Source organism: Taudactylus pleione, unplaced genomic scaffold, assembly GCF_031769625.1.
Source record: "Taudactylus pleione unplaced genomic scaffold, aTauple2 ptg002128l, whole genome shotgun sequence".
NCBI lineage: Eukaryota > Metazoa > Chordata > Amphibia > Anura > Myobatrachidae > Taudactylus > Taudactylus pleione.
In genome coordinates, this window is record NW_028286522.1 from 162,460 (window position 1) to 176,273 (window position 13,814).

Genomic DNA, 13,814 nt, shown 5'->3' on the forward strand with positions numbered 1-13,814 from the left:
ACAGTACTGTGCCTGGCAGGAGAGGGGATAATGTGCACAGTACAGGCGCCTGGCAGGAGAGGGGATAATGTGCACAGTACAGGCGCCTGGCAGGAGAGGGGATAATGTGCACAGTACTGGTGCCTGGCAGGAGAGGGGATAATGTGCACAGTGCAGGCGCCTGGCAGGAGAGGGGATAATGTGCACAGTACAGGCACCTGGCAGGAGAGGGGATAATGTGCACAGTACTGGTGCCTGGCAGGAGAGGGGATAATGTGCACAGTACAGGCACCTGGCAGGAGAGGGGATAATGTGCACAGTACTTGTGCCTGGCAGGAGAGGGGATAATGTGCACAGTACAGGCACCTGGCAGGAGAGGGGATAATGTGCACAGTACTGGTGCCTGGCAGGAGAGGGGATAATGTGCACAGTACAGGCGCCTGGCAGGAGAGGGGATAATGTGCACAGTACTGGTGCCTGGCAGGAGAGGGGATAATGTGCACAGTACAGGCACCTGGCAGGAGAGGGGATAATGTGCACAGTACTGTGCCTGGCAGGAGAGGGGATAATGTGCACAGTACAGGCGCCTGGCAGGAGAGGGGATAATGTGCACAGTACAGGCGCCTGGCAGGAGAGGGGATAATGTGCACAGTACTGGTGCCTGGCAGGAGAGGGGATAATGTGCACAGTACAGGCGCCTGGCAGGAGAGGGGATAATGTGCACAGTACTGGTGCCTGGCAGGAGAGGGGATAATGTGCACAGTACAGGCACCTGGCAGGAGAGGGGATAATGTGCACAGTACTGTGCCTGGCAGGAGAGGGGATAATGTGCACAGTACAGGCGCCTGGCAGGAGAGGGGATAATGTGCACAGTACAGGCGCCTGGCAGGAGAGGGGATAATGTGCACAGTACTGGTGCCTGGCAGGAGAGGGGATAATGTGCACAGTACAGGCGCCTGGCAGGAGAGGGGATAATGTGCACAGTACTGGTGCCTGGCAGGAGAGGGGATAATGTGCACAGTACAGGCACCTGGCAGGAGAGGGGATAATGTGCACAGTACTGTGCCTGGCAGGAGAGGGGATAATGTGCACAGTACAGGCGCCTGGCAGGAGAGGGGATAATGTGCACAGTACAGGCGCCTGGCAGGAGAGGGGATAATGTGCACAGTACTGGTGCCTGGCAGGAGAGGGGATAATGTGCACAGTACAGGCGCCTGGCAGGAGAGGGGATAATGTGCACAGTACTGGTGCCTGGCAGGAGAGGGGATAATGTGCACAGTACAGGCACCTGGCAGGAGAGGGGATAATGTGCACAGTACTGTGCCTGGCAGGAGAGGGGATAATGTGCACAGTACAGGCGCCTGGCAGGAGAGGGGATAATGTGCACAGTGCAGGCGCCTGGCAGGAGAGGGGATAATGTGCACAGTACAGGCGCCTGGCACGAAAGTGAATTAATAAATCTCATGAAAGAGAGTCTCTATCCAGAAGCTTACAATCTAGTCTGGCTGGCAGCAGTGTGAATATGGGAATTGTCCGTGTACAGTAATCTGGCCGGGGGCTGGGGCCGGTGTCACATTTCAGGGAGGGACAGGTACTGAACTCAGGTAACTAAACAAACAGAGAGTGAGTCCAGGGGCACAGATACCGAGAGACAGATACCGAGAGAGCGCAGCCTGGGAGAGGGGCAGAGACATTGATCTCCGGGAAAGAGACAGGCGGTGACTTTGGAAAAGTTGATTGATTGTTGGAGAAAGTGGAAGGAGGAGAAAAATCCCCAGGTACAGTGACTCAGATGTTTGAGATATAATATATATACACACATACACACATACACATTTATTTATATATTACTCTGTGAGCTGCTGTAATGGGAGGAGGGGTCCCCTTTGCTGACCTGTGTGTGGTCACTCGGCCATTGCTGGATGTCAGTAGAATCTGCCTGAGGGAACTTTGATACTATTGTTACTTGCTGCATCTGTGGTGACGGTTCTGGATGCGGTTTCGCTGCATGTTTGTAACTTTTGCTACAATTGTCGCATACACAATTTCCAGTGTTTGGTCACATGATCATGTCAGGGCAGCGTCGGCGTCCCCAGAATCCCCCTCTGACCTCTGTGGGTGGGCCCTGTGGGGTTCCAGCAATCATGCTGCCTCCTGTGTGTTGTGTACAACATTTGTGTAATATTATGTATCCGGATGGGAGTTGTAGTGTCTATATAACGTTGTGTATCCCTCTGCACACACACACGCATATTATAGTCCCGATTATTAGCATTTACATATTGTCAGGACTTTATAAAAAAAGCTGCATAACTGCGACTTGCTGGGGGTTGTAGTACACACTCCCATAGGGGCACATTTATTACCAATGCTCATTGTAAATGTACTTATCCAAATATTTATGCAGGGCCTCCGGCTCCGATGGCGCCCATCCCCACACAGTGTATTTGCTTTTCTGCTCACTTTACTTCCGGGATGGGACCAAGCAGAGCTGCAGCGCAGCCACCTTACATGTAGGCCCCAATATATGGCGTTACCTATAGACCATACTTCCAACTCTCCCTGATTGTCAGCGAGACTCCCTGACATATCAGCAATCTCCCCGACTCCCTGACATATCAGCAATCTCCCCGACTCCCTGACATATCAGCAATCTCCCCGACTCCCTGACATATCAGCAATCTCCCCGACTCCCTGACATATCAGCAATCTCCCCGACTCCCTGACATATCAGCAATCTCCCCGACTCCCTGACATATCAGCAATCTCCCCGACTCCCTGACATAGCAGCAATCTCCCCGACTCCCTGACATATCAGCAATCTCCCCGACTCCCTGACATATCAGCAATCTCCCCGACTCCCTGACATATCAGCAATCTCCCCGACTCCCTGACATATCAGCAATCTCCCCGACTCCCTGACATAGCAGCAATCTCCCCGACTCCCAGACACAGCAGCAATCTCCCCGTCTCCCTGACACAGCAGCAATCTCCCCGTCTCCCTGACATAGCAGCAATCTCCCTGACTCCCTGACACAGCAGAAATCTCCCCATCTCCCTGACATAGCAGAAATCTCCCCGTCTCCCTGACATAGCAGCATTCTCCCTGACTCCCTGACATAGCAGCATTCTCCCTGACTCCCTGACATAGCAGCAATCTCCCTGACTCCCTGACACAGCAGCAATCTCCCTGTCTCCCTGACACAGCAGCAATCTCCCTGTCTCCCTGACACAGCAGCAATCTCCCCGTCTCCCTGACACAGCAGAAATCTCCCCGTCTCCCTGACATAGCAGAAATCTCCCCGTCTCCCTGACATAGCAGCAATCTCCCCATCTCCCTGACATAGCAGAAATCTCCCCGTCTCCCTGACATAGCAGCATTCTCCCTGACTCCCTGACATAGCAGCAATCTCCCTGACTCCCTGACATAGCAGTAATCTCCATGACTCCCTGACATAGCAGCATTCTCCCTGACTCCCTGACATAGCAGTAATCTCCCTGACTCCCTGACATAGCAGAAATCTCCCCGACTCCCTGACATAGCAGAAATCTCCCCGACTCCCTGACATAGCAGAAATCTCCCCGACTCCCTGACATAGCAGCAATCTCCCCATCTCCCTGACATAGCAGCATTCTCCCCGACTCCCTGACATAGCAGCATTCTCCCCGACTCCCTGACATAGCAGCAATCTCCCCATCTCCCTGACATAGCAGAAATCTCCCCGACTCCCTGACATAACAGCAATCTCCCCGGCACAATGATCCCTATGGTTACATGTATTGTCTGTAATGTATCAGTTTGTTTTCATCATCACATGGATCTTACAAACTGCTTTGGTGCTCATTTACATTTGAATGTAAGTCAGGTTTATGACACGCCTCTCAGAAGTAGCAGTACATGCCTACCACATGTATGACACGCCTCTCAGAAGTAGCAGTACATGCCTACCACATGTATGACACGCCTCTCAGAAGTAGCAGTACATGCCTACCACATGTATGACACGCCTCTCAGAAGTAGCAGTACATGCCTACCACATGTATGACACGCCTCTCAGAAGTAGCAGTACATGCCTACCACATGTATGACACGCCTCTCAGAAGTAGCAGTACATGCCTACCACATGTATGACACGCCTCTCAGAAGTAGCAGTACAGGCCCATCACATATGTGACATGCCTCTCAGATGTAGCAGTACACGCCCATCACATGTATGACATGCCTCTCAGATGTAGCAGTACACACCTATCACATATATGACACGCCACTCAGATGTAGCAGTACACACCTATCACATGTATGACACGCCTCTCAGATGTAGCAAGCAATACACGCCCACTTTACTGCCACGCTTATAGCAGAGATGCCGAGATTCTGGCTGCCTCAGCAAAATCAGGTTGTGTGAATGGCGGTTGTGTGCGGAGCAGGGGGCGTGGCCACGCAATTGCATCATTTTGGTAATCCTGGCAATGTGAAGTAGGGGGGCGGGGCCAAAATTACACAATTCAGTTTGAATCGCATCACAGCTGGGGGGGATTTTTTTGGGGGGCGGCAGGAGGGGTCGGCAGCTCGTGGGAGGCTCACGACCAAATCGGGAGGGTGGGCAGTATGGCTCCTAGGTGCTGCTCTCACACCCTCCCTGACACGCTCTTGCATAACTAGGCAGATACAGGTACTGGGGCTGAGCCGCACGGATGTTACATTTGTCCATATTGCAGTCCTAGCCCCTATGGGGACCGCTCCGCTGATTGTGAATACAGAGACCACTGCAGAGATCTTATCACATGGGGGGAGACTTCATTAATGCAGATTGTGGAGGATTTCAGCAACAAAGAGTTTTATATATATATAGTGTCTGCCCCTCAGTGACCAGTACTGAGCAGAGGGGAGAACGCTGGAAACGGTTATATGATGTGGGAGCTGTATTGTGCTGGTGCTTGGGGGGATTCACCTGCAGTACCTCATTATGTTAATGTGCCTCGCACCTCTTCCTTCTATTGTATGCATGGAATGTTCAGTGTGTGTCACAGAGCTAACTGGGTCCATGTGTCCCTATAACACTGAGTGTGAGAGCACAATACTGAGGGTGTGTGTCCCTATAACACTGAGTGTGAGTGCACAATACTGAGGCCGTGTGTCCCTATAACACTGAGTGTGAGAGCACAATACTGAGGGTGTGTGTCCCTATAACACTGAGTGTGAGTGCACAATACTGAGGCTGTGTGTGTCCCTATAACACTGAGTGTGAGTGCACAATACTGAGGGTGTATGTCCCTATAACACTGAGTGTGAGAGCACAATACTGAGGGTGTGTGTCCCTATAACACTGAGTGTGAGTGCACAATACTGAGGCCGTGTGTCCCTATAACACTGAGTGTGAGAGCACAATACTGAGGGTGTGTGTCCCTATAACACTGAGTGTGAGAGCACAATACTGAGGGTGTGTGTCCCTATATCACTGAGTGTGAGAGCACAATACTGAGGCCGTGTGTCCCTATAACACTGAGTGTGAGTGCACAATACTGAGGGTGTATGTCCCTATAACACTGAGTGTGAGAGCACAATAATGAGGGTGTGTGTCCCTATAACACTGAGTGTGAGTGCACAATACTGAGGCCGTGTGTCCCTATAACACTGAGTGTGAGAGCACAATACTGAGGGTGTGTGTCCCTATAACACTGAGTGTGAGTGCACAATACTGAGGCTGTGTGTCCCTATAACACTGAGTGTGAGAGCACAATACTGAGGGTGTGTGTCCCTATAACACTGAGTGTGAGAGCACAATACTGAGGGTGTGTGTCCCTATATCACTGAGTGTGAGAGCACAATACTGAGGCCGTGTGTCCCTATAACACTGAGTGTGAGAGCACAATACTGAGGCCGTGTGTCCCTATAACACTGAGTGTGAGAGCACAATACTGAGGGTGTGTGTCCCTATAACACTGAGTGTGAGAGCACAATACTGAGGGTGTGTGTCCCTATAACACTGAGTGTGAGAGCACAATACTGAGGCCGTGTGTCCCTATAACACTGAGTGTGAGAGCACAATACTGAGGCCGTGTGTCCCTATAACACTGAGTGTGAGAGCACAATACTGAGGGTGTGTGTCCCTATAACACTGAGTGTGAGAGCACAATACTGAGGGTGTGTGTCCCTATAACACTGAGTGTGAGAGCACAATACTGAGGCCGTGTGTCCCTATAACACTGAGTGTGAGAGCACAATACTGAGGGTGTGTGTCCCTATAACACTGAGTGTGAGTGCACAATACTGAGGCCGTGTGTCCCTATAACACTGAGTGTGAGAGCACAATACTGAGGGTGTGTGTCCCTATAACACTGAGTGTGAGAGCACAATACTGAGGGTGTGTGTCCCTATATCACTGAGTGTGAGAGCACAATACTGAGGCCGTGTGTCCCTATAACACTGAGTGTGAGAGCACAATACTGAGGGTGTGTGTCCCTATATCACTGAGTGTGAGAGCACAATACTGAGGCCGTGTGTCCCTATAACACTGAGTGTGAGTGCACAATACTGAGGGTGTGTGTCCTTTTAACACTGAGTGTGAGTGCACAATACTGAGGCCGTGTGTCCCTATAACACTGAGTGTGAGAGCACAATACTGAGGGTGTGTGTCCCTATAACACTGAGTGTGAGAGCACAATACTGAGGGTGTATGTCCCTATAACACTGAGTGTGAGAGCACAATACTGAGGGTGTGTGTCCCTATAACACTGAGTGTGAGTGCACAATACTGAGGCCGTGTGTCCCTATAACACTGAGTGTGAGAGCACAATACTGAGGGTGTGTGTCCCTATAACACTGAGTGTGAGTGCACAATACTGAGGCCGTGTGTCCCTATAACACTGAGTGTGAGAGCACAATACTGAGGGTGTGTGTCCCTATAACACTGAGTGTGAGAGCACAATACTGAGGGTGTGTGTCCCTATATCACTGAGTGTGAGAGCACAATACTGAGGCCGTGTGTCCCTATAACACTGAGTGTGAGAGCACAATACTGAGGGTGTGTGTCCCTATAACACTGAGTGTGAGTGCACAATACTGAGGCCGTGTGTCCCTATAACACTGAGTGTGAGAGCACAATACTGAGGGTGTGTGTCCCTATAACACTGAGTGTGAGAGCACAATACTGAGGGTGTGTGTCCCTATAACACTGAGTGTGAGAGCACAATACTGAGGGTGTGTGTCCCTATAACACTGAGTGTGAGTGCACAATACTGAGGCCGTGTGTCCCTATAACACTGAGTGTGAGAGCACAATACTGAGGGTGTGTGTCCCTATAACACTGAGTGTGAGTGCACAATACTGAGGCCGTGTGTCCCTATAACACTGAGTGTGAGAGCACAATACTGAGGGTGTGTGTCCCTATAACACTGAGTGTGAGAGCACAATACTGAGGGTGTGTGTCCCTATATCACTGAGTGTGAGAGCACAATACTGAGGCCGTGTGTCCCTATAACACTGAGTGTGAGTGCACAATACTGAGGGTGTATGTCCCTATAACACTGAGTGTGAGAGCACAATACTGAGGGTGTGTGTCCCTATAACACTGAGTGTGAGTGCACAATACTGAGGCCGTGTGTCCCTATAACACTGAGTGTGAGAGCACAATACTGAGGGTGTGTGTCCCTATAACACTGAGTGTGAGTGCACAATACTGAGGCTGTGTGTCCCTATAACACTGAGTGTGAGAGCACAATACTGAGGGTGTGTGTCCCTATAACACTGAGTGTGAGAGCACAATACTGAGGGTGTGTGTCCCTATATCACTGAGTGTGAGAGCACAATACTGAGGCCGTGTGTCCCTATAACACTGAGTGTGAGTGCACAATACTGAGGGTGTGTGTCCTTTTAACACTGAGTGTGAGTGCACAATACTGAGGCCGTGTGTCCCTATAACACTGAGTGTGAGAGCACAATACTGAGGGTGTGTGTCCCTATAACACTGAGTGTGAGAGCACAATACTGAGGGTGTGTGTCCCTATAACACTGAGTGTGAGAGCACAATACTGAGGCCGTGTGTCCCTATAACACTGAGTGTGAGAGCACAATACTGAGGCCGTGTGTCCCTATAACACTGAGTGTGAGAGCACAATACTGAGGGTGTGTGTCCCTATAACACTGAGTGTGAGAGCACAATACTGAGGGTGTGTGTCCCTATAACACTGAGTGTGAGAGCACAATACTGAGGCCGTGTGCCCCTATAACACTGAGTGTGAGAGCACAATACTGAGGGTGTGTGTCCCTATAACACTGAGTGTGAGAGCACAATACTGAGGGTGTGTGTCCCTATAACACTGAGTGTGAGAGCACAATACTGAGGGTGTGTGTCCCTATATCACTGAGTGTGAGAGCACAATACTGAGGCCGTGTGTCCCTATAACACTGAGTGTGAGAGCACAATACTGAGGGTGTGTGTCCCTATATCACTGAGTGTGAGAGCACAATACTGAGGCCGTGTGTCCCTATAACACTGAGTGTGAGTGCACAATACTGAGGGTGTGTGTCCTTTTAACACTGAGTGTGAGTGCACAATACTGAGGCCGTGTGTCCCTATAACACTGAGTGTGAGAGCACAATACTGAGGGTGTGTGTCCCTATAACACTGAGTGTGAGAGCACAATACTGAGGGTGTGTGTCCCTATAACACTGAGTGTGAGAGCACAATACTGAGGGTGTATGTCCCTATAACACTGAGTGTGAGAGCACAATACTGAGGGTGTGTGTCCCACTCCCTATAACACTGAGTGTGAGTGCACAATACTGAGGCCGTGTGTCCCTATAACACTGAGTGTGAGAGCACAATACTGAGGGTGTGTGTCCCTATAACACTGAGTGTGAGTGCACAATACTGAGGCCGTGTGTCCCTATAACACTGAGTGTGAGAGCACAATACTGAGGGTGTGTGTCCCTATAACACTGAGTGTGAGAGCACAATACTGAGGGTGTGTGTCCCTATATCACTGAGTGTGAGAGCACAATACTGAGGCCGTGTGTCCCTATAACACTGAGTGTGAGAGCACAATACTGAGGGTGTGTGTCCCTATAACACTGAGTGTGAGTGCACAATACTGAGGCCGTGTGTCCCTATAACACTGAGTGTGAGAGCACAATACTGAGGGTGTGTGTCCCTATAACACTGAGTGTGAGAGCACAATACTGAGGGTGTGTGTCCCTATAACACTGAGTGTGAGAGCACAATACTGAGGGTGTGTGTCCCTATAACACTGAGTGTGAGTGCACAATACTGAGGCCGTGTGTCCCTATAACACTGAGTGTGAGAGCACAATACTGAGGGTGTGTGTCCCTATAACACTGAGTGTGAGTGCACAATACTGAGGCCGTGTGTCCCTATAACACTGAGTGTGAGAGCACAATACTGAGTGTGTGTGTCCCTATAACACTGAGTGTGAGAGCACAATACTGAGTGTGTGTGTCCCTATAACACTGAGTGTGAGAGCACAATACTGAGGGTGTGTGTCCCTATAACACTGAGTGTGAGTGTACAATACTGAGGGTGTGTGTCCCTATAACACTGAGTGTGAGAGCACAATACTGAGGCCGTGTGTCCCTATAACACTGAGTGTGAGAGCACAATACAGAGAGTGTGTGTCCCTAAAACACTGAGTATGAGTGTACAATACTGAGGGTGTGTGTCCCTATAACACTGAGTGTGAGTGCACATTACTGAGGGTGTGTGTCCCTATAACACTGAGTATGAGTGTACAATACTGAGGTTGTGTGTCCCTATAACACTGAGTGTGAGTGCACAATACTGAGGCCGTGTGTCCCTATAACACTAAGTGTGAGAGCACAATACAGAGAGTGTGTGTCCCTAAAACACTGAGTATGAGTGTACAATACTGAGGGTGTGTGTCCCTATAACACTGAGTGTGAGTGCACATTACTGAGAGTGTGTGTCCCAATAACACTGAGTGTGAGTGTACAATACTGAGGGTGTGTGTCCCTATAACACTGAGTGAGAGTGCACATTACTGAGAGTGTGTGTCCCTATAACACTGAGTGTGAGTGTACAATACTGAGGGTGTGTGTCCCTATAACACTGAGTGTGAGTGCACTTTACTGAGAGTGTGTGGCCCTATAACACTTAGTGTGAGAGCACATTACTGAGGCCGTGTGTCCCTATAACACTGAGTGTGAGAGCACAATACTGAGGCCGTGTGTCCCTATAACACTGAGTGTGAGTGCACATTACTGAGAGTGTGTGGCCCTATAACACTGAGTGTGAGTGCACAATACTGAGGGTGTGTGTCCCTATAACACTGAGTGCACAATACTGAGGCCGTGTGTCCCTATAACACTGAGTGTGAGAGCACAATACTGAGGGTGTGTGTCCCTATAACACTGAGTGTGAGAGCACAATACTGAGGCATTGTGTCCCTATAACACTGAGTGTGTGTGCACAATACTGAGAGTGTGTGTCCCTAAAACACTGAGTGTGAGTGCACAATACAGAGGCCGTGTGTCCCTATAACACTGAGTGTGAGAGCACAATACTGTGGGTGTGTGTCCCAATAACAATGAGTGTGAGTGCACAATACTGAGGCCGTGTGTCCCTATAACACTGAGTGTGAGTGCACAATACTGAGGCCGTCTGTCCCTATAACACTGAGTGTGAGAGCACAATACTGAGGGTGTGTGTCCCTATAACACTGAGTGTGAGTGCACAATACTGAGGCCGTGTGTCCCTATATCACTGAGTGTGAGAGCACAATACTGAGGCCGTGTGTCCCTATAACACTGAGTGTGAGAGCACAATACTGAGTGTGTGTGTCCCTATATCACTGAGTGTGAGAGCACAATACTGAGGCCGTGTGTCCCTATAACACTGAGTGTGAGTGCACAATACTGAGGGTGTGTGTCCTTTTAACACTGAGTGTGAGTGCACAATACTGAGGCCGTGTGTCCCTATAACTCTGAGTGTGAGAGCACAATACTGAGGGTGTGTGTCCCTATAACACTGAGTGTGAGAGCACAATACTGAGGGTGTGTGTCCCTATAACACTGAGTGTGAGAGCACAATACTGAGGGTGTATGTCCCTATAACACTGAGTGTGAGAGCACAATACTGAGGGTGTGTGTCCCTATAACACTGAGTGTGAGTGCACAATACTGAGGCCGTGTGTCCCTATAACACTGAGTGTGAGAGCACAATACTGAGGGTGTGTGTCCCTATAACACTGAGTGTGAGTGCACAATACTGAGGCCGTGTGTCCCTATAACACTGAGTGTGAGAGCACAATACTGAGGGTGTGTGTCCCTATAACACTGAGTGTGAGAGCACAATACTGAGGGTGTGTGTCCCTATATCACTGAGTGTGAGAGCACAATACTGAGGCCGTGTGTCCCTATAACACTGAGTGTGAGAGCACAATACTGAGGGTGTGTGTCCCTATAACACTGAGTGTGAGTGCACAATACTGAGGCCGTGTGTCCCTATAACACTGAGTGTGAGAGCACAATACTGAGGGTGTGTGTCCCTATAACACTGAGTGTGAGAGCACAATACTGAGGGTGTGTGTCCCTATAACACTGAGTGTGAGAGCACAATACTGAGGGTGTGTGTCCCTATAACACTGAGTGTGAGTGCACAATACTGAGGCCGTGTGTCCCTATAACACTGAGTGTGAGAGCACAATACTGAGGGTGTGTGTCCCTATAACACTGAGTGTGAGTGCACAATACTGAGGCCGTGTGTCCCTATAACACTGAGTGTGAGAGCACAATACTGAGGGTGTGTGTCCCTATAACACTGAGTGTGAGTGCACAATACTGAGTGTGTGTGTCCCTATAACACTGAGTGTGAGAGCACAATACTGAGTGTGTGTGTCCCTATAACACTGAGTGTGAGAGCACAATACTGAGGGTGTGTGTCCCTATAACACTGAGTGTGAGTGTACAATACTGAGGGTGTGTGTCCCTATAACACTGAGTGTGAGAGCACAATACTGAGGCCGTGTGTCCCTATAACACTGAGTGTGAGAGCACAATACAGAGAGTGTGTGTCCCTAAAACACTGAGTATGAGTGTACAATACTGAGGGTGTGTGTCCCTATAACACTGAGTGTGAGTGCACATTACTGAGGGTGTGTGTCCCTATAACACTGAGTATGAGTGTACAATACTGAGGTTGTGTGTCCCTATAACACTGAGTGTGAGTGCACAATACTGAGGCCGTGTGTCCCTATAACACTAAGTGTGAGAGCACAATACAGAGAGTGTGTGTCCCTAAAACACTGAGTATGAGTGTACAATACTGAGGGTGTGTGTCCCTATAACACTGAGTGTGAGTGCACATTACTGAGAGTGTGTGTCCCAATAACACTGAGTGTGAGTGTACAATACTGAGGGTGTGTGTCCCTATAACACTGAGTGAGAGTGCACATTACTGAGAGTGTGTGTCCCTATAACACTGAGTGTGAGTGTACAATACTGAGGGTGTGTGTCCCTATAACACTGAGTGTGAGTGCACTTTACTGAGAGTGTGTGGCCCTATAACACTTAGTGTGAGAGCACATTACTGAGGCCGTGTGTCCCTATAACACTGAGTGTGAGAGCACAATACTGAGGCCGTGTGTCCCTATAACACTGAGTGTGAGTGCACATTACTGAGAGTGTGTGGCCCTATAACACTGAGTGTGAGTGCACAATACTGAGGGTGTGTGTCCCTATAACACTGAGTGCACAATACTGAGGCCGTGTGTCCCTATAACACTGAGTGTGAGAGCACAATACTGAGGGTGTGTGTCCCTATAACACTGAGTGTGAGAGCACAATACTGAGGCCGTGTGTCCCTATAACACTGAGTGTGAGAGCACAATACTGAGGGTGTGTGTCCCTATAACACTGAGTGTGAGAGCACAATACTGAGAGTGTGTGTCCCTAAAACACTGAGTATGAGTGTACAATACTGAGGTTGTGTGTCCCTATGACACTGAGTGTGAGTGCACAATACTGAGGCCGTGTGTCCCTTTATACTGAGTGTGAGAGCACAATACAGAGAGTGTGTGTCCCTAAAACACTGAGTGTGAGTGCACAATACAGAGGCCGTGTGTCCCTATAACACTGAGTGTGAGAGCACAATACTGTGGGTGTGTGTCCCAATAACAATGAGTGTGAGTGCACAATACTGAGGCCGTGTGTCCCTATAACACTGAGTGTGAGTGCACAATACTGAGGCCGTCTGTCCCTATAACACTGAGTGTGAGAGCACAATACTGAGGGTGTGTGTCCCTATAACACTGAGTGTGAGTGCACAATACTGAGGCCGTGTGTCCCTATAACACTGAGTGTGAGAGCACAATACTGAGGGTGTGTGTCCCTATAACACTGAGTGTGAGTGCACAATACTGAGGCCGTGTGTCCCTATAACACTGAGTGTGAGAGCACAATACAGAGGGTGTGTGTCCCTATAACACTGAGTGTGAGAGCACAATACTGAGGGTGTGTGTCCCTATATCACTGAGTGTGAGAGCACAATACTGAGGCCGTGTGTCCCTATAACACTGAGTGTGAGTGCACAATACTGAGGGTGTGTGTCCTTTTAACACTGAGTGTGAGTGCACAATACTGAGGCCGTGTGTCCCTATAACACTGAGTGTGAGAGCACAATACTGAGGGTGTGTGTCCCTATAACACTGAGTGTGAGAGCACAATACTGAGGGTGTGTGTCCCTATAACACTGAGTGTGAGAGCACAATACTGAGGGTGTATGTCCCTATAACACTGAGTGTGAGAGCACAATACTGAGGGTGTGTGTCCCTATAACACTGAGTGTGAGTGCACAATACTG

At 49.5% G+C, this 13,814-nt stretch overlaps 1 protein-coding gene across 2 annotated transcripts in view; it reads left to right on the forward strand.

The window, feature by feature from the left end:
- Positions 1 to 1,629: 1,629 nt before the first annotated feature.
- Positions 1,630 to 13,814, forward strand: part of TNK1 (tyrosine kinase non receptor 1) — a 53,001-nt gene continuing 40,816 nt past the window's right edge. For both annotated transcript variants that reach the window (XM_088465662.1, XM_088465663.1), the window contains exon 1: positions 1,630 to 1,757. The gene's annotated coding sequence lies outside the window, so the exon portion shown is untranslated. The remainder of the gene's footprint in view (positions 1,758 to 13,814) is intronic.